Genomic DNA, 3,037 nt, shown 5'->3' with positions numbered 1-3,037 from the left:
ATCTTTCTACCTAAACATACATATATATATTTTGTGAAGTATTTTTTTGTTACATATATGCATATCTAAGGTATCTTTCTACCTAAACATACATATATATATTTTGTGAAGTATTTTTTGTTACATACATGCATATCTAAGGTATCTTTCTACCTAAACATACATATATATATTTTGTGAGGTATGACTACCTTTCGAGCTTGTGCTCGTTTTATTTAAATTCTTAGGATCATGAGCAACTAGGTGTGTCCCAATATGACTTGAGAAACAAAAGGTGACCAAATAGCAAGCAGAAATTTAAAAGTTACTAGGTTGCCTCCTAGTAGCGCTTCTTTAACGTCTTGAGCTGGACGCCTAATGATTTGTCGGTCATGGACCAAGTACTTTGCTTACCTTTGGCTTTGGACTTGGTCGTCTATTGGTCGGCCATGTGGTGTAGGCAATACTCAAACTTTTTTGTGGATGAGCAGAGGTGAACTCTAGAGGTGGTGGCGGTGCGTCTATTGCCCGCTACCGGCCATCCCAATGCTACTGTGGTGTCTCGCCCTGCGCCTGCCTGGGGGCGCAGTACTTCTTGATGAAAGCCCGGTTAATGCGGGGCCTAATGACCTTGTTGGGGCGACAGGCACTCCGTAGAACTAACAGAGGCCCGTAATCAGAGCTGGAAACCCCAGGACCCTATCGGACTTCTTTGGGTCCACCGGGTGTCCTGCGGGCGCGATCCCTGCAAACAATAGATGACATCAGAAATCAGTTTGGACCATATGCATACTTACCTATGTCGGGATGGCATGACCTTGCTGGGGGGGTACGGGCACCCTGTAGGACTGATAGAGGCCCGTAACCAGAGCTGGAAACCCCAGGGCCCTGTTGGACTTTTCTGGGTCCACTGGGTGTCTTGTGGGTGCGATCCCTGCAAACAATAGATGGTATCAGAAATCAGTTGAACCATATGCATACTTACCCATGTCGGGACGACACAGACCAACTGATACTTTTGCAGGGGGAGATTGGCAATGCGGTCGCTGGGCAGAATGTTGCTAAGTAGCAATGTCATCTATATCTGTGTAAGAGTGGTCATGTTGGTGCGCATGATCCGCACTCGTCTCTTTGCAACGGCACGGGTGAAATCTTGCCCCGGTATGCATAGTAGCTGTGTGATAGCCTCCCTTTCTAGTTGTGCTCGCACAGTTGGCCCTCCTCCAATATCAGGGGGTGGACCAGGAACCGCTAAAAGGAAACTACTGGCCCCTTAACCAGGAGTGCAAGTCTCAGTTAAGCATTTAAGGGCAGAGGACCTTAAATTCTCTTAAGGTGTGGATGTGGAGCACACTGAAAATGAGGACACGTAGCCCTCTAAAGGTGAGGGCGTGCAGCCCTCTCAAGGCGAGGATGTGTAGTCCTCTGGAGGTGAGGGCGTGCAGCCCTCTGATGGCGAGGACCTCTGGTCCTCTCAAGGTGAGGGCGTGCAGCCCTCTGTTGGCGAGGACGTGTAGTCCTCTGATGGTGAGGGCGTGTAGCCCTATGAAGGCGAGGGCGCGTAGCCCTCTAAAGGTGAGGACATGTAGTCCTCGGAAGGTGAGGACATGCAGTGCTCTGATGGCGAGGGCGTGTAGCCCTCTGAAGGTGAGAGCGTGCAGCCCTCTGTTGGCGAGGACGTGTAGTCCTCTTCAAGGTGAGGGCGTGCAGCCCTCTGTTGGCGAGGACGTGTAGTCCTCTCAAGGTGAGGGCATGCAGCCCTCTGTTGGCGAGGACGTGTAGTCCTCTCAAGGTGAGGGCGTGCAGCCCTCTGACGGTGAGGGTAACTAGTACCCAAGGTGAGGACGTGTAGCCCTCTCAAGGCGAGGACAACTAGTACCCAAGGTGAGGACGTGTAGCCCTCTCAAGGCGAGGACATGTAGTCCTCTGGAGGTGAGGGCGTGCAGCCCTCTGATGGCGAGGACGTGTAGTCCTCTGACGGTGAGGGTAACTAATACCCAAGGTGAGGGCGTGTAGCCCTCTCAAGGCGAGGACATGTAGTCCTCTGGAGGTGAGGGCGTGCAGCCCTCTGATGGTGAGGACGTGTAGTCCTCTCAAGGTGAGGACGCGTAGTCCTCTGACAGTGAGGGTAACTAGTACCCAAGGTGAGGGCGTGTAGCCCTCTCAAGGCGAGGACATGTAGTCCTCTGGAGGTGAGGGAGTGCAACCCTCTGATGGTGAGGACGTGTAGTCCTCTCTAGGCGAGGACGTGTAGTCCTCTCAAGGTGAGGACGTGCAGTCCTCTAAAGGCAATGGGTACAAGTACCCAAGGGTCCACCCGTATGAGAAAGCAAGAGATCGACTCATCGAGAGGGCCGGTCATCCCAAATCCACAAGATTTGGACATTAGATGTAGGAAATCTATGCAGTTAACATGATTTTTAGGGATACAAATGCATGCAACCTTTGTCGTGAAATTTGGTAAATGCGGACTTCATATGAAACAATGCAATGTAATGGAAAGTTGTACAATGTTCATGACATTTTTTCCCTATTTTGTGATTTTGATTTTGATTTAATTTTTTTTGGAAAACACAGATTGACTGTCCTTTTGAAAGAGGTGATAATTCATGCGACCTTATCCTATCTTTTGCAAATCTCTCCAGGAACTCCCTCTGAGTGTTGTTCTGTTTGATTTAGTCATTTGACCATTTTGGAGTGACGGCAATGGAGTCGTTTGATGTTTAATCAATCCATTGAAATCCTTGGGTTTGTCCCCCTTTTTTTTGTTAAAAACATCGATGGGTGAGAACTTTTGATCGGCCCCTATGTTCACTTGAGGCTCATGCACGGTGCCCTTCATTGCCCCAGTGTAAGGCTTTGAGGTACCAATCGTTGTCTTTCATCATGACCTTGTAGGAGGGAACCTATTGGGGGAGAACTTCTAATCTGCCCCTAGGTTCACTTGAGGCTCATGCACGATGCCCCTCATTGCCCCAGTGTAGGGCTATGAGGTAACCATCGTTGTCTTGTTTTCACAACCTTGTAGCAAGGGAGAATGAAAGAAGCAATTGATTTT

This window comes from Glycine max, chromosome 15 (genome assembly GCF_000004515.6).
Source record: "Glycine max cultivar Williams 82 chromosome 15, Glycine_max_v4.0, whole genome shotgun sequence".
NCBI lineage: Eukaryota > Viridiplantae > Streptophyta > Magnoliopsida > Fabales > Fabaceae > Glycine > Glycine max.
This window is presented reverse-complemented; position numbering follows the sequence as displayed.